Source organism: Spermophilus citellus (genome assembly GCF_964194105.1).
Source record: "Spermophilus citellus genome assembly, chromosome: 19".
NCBI classification, from domain to species: Eukaryota; Metazoa; Chordata; class Mammalia; order Rodentia; family Sciuridae; genus Spermophilus; species Spermophilus citellus.
This window is the reverse complement of record NC_138201.1, coordinates 2308451-2309142: the sequence shown is the minus strand read 5'-3', so window position 1 is coordinate 2309142 and position 692 is coordinate 2308451.

Below are 692 nucleotides of genomic sequence, written 5' to 3'. Positions count from 1 at the left end.
TCAGAAACCGTCCATACTCAGAACACCTGAATCCCAGGGTTTGGCACCCGTTGTCGGGGAGAGGCCTCCGGGGCTGGAAGGAGGCTGCAGTCTGCTGACCTGTCCATACGCTCAGGGACCGAGCCCAGGCCTCTTCTACGCTGCTGTTGTGCCCGTCTGCTTTCCAGAACAGAAACCTCTATTTGCAAACTATTTTTGTCAATTTAGATATGACTCTCATTTCACTAGAACACAGATAAAGAAGTTCTCATGACAAACAAAATATGGCAACCAACATGTAAGACATTCTGCTGCCTCCTGGAGGCTTTCTCAAGAAATGGATTTAGTATCCCTTCTCAACTTAGGTAAGTATCAAAATGTTCATCAAAATAAGATTCAATGTGAATATCAGCTATTAATTTGTAGATAAAATAGTAGTGCTATACAGAGACTTAAGCAGCTACTTGTCATTTTAAAGTTGAGTTGAGCCGGATGGCATGTGCCTGTTTTCCCAGAAGCTCAGGAGGCTAAGGCAGGAGGATCGGAATTTCAAAACTAGCCTCAGCAACTTAGCAAGACCCTGTCTCAAAATATAAAATAAAAAGGGCTCGGGATGTGGCTCAGTGCTTAAGTCCTCAGTGTTCAATCCAGGGTAGCAAAAAAAAAAAGAAAGAAAGAAAGAAAACCACAAAGAAACAGTTGAGAACACTTCA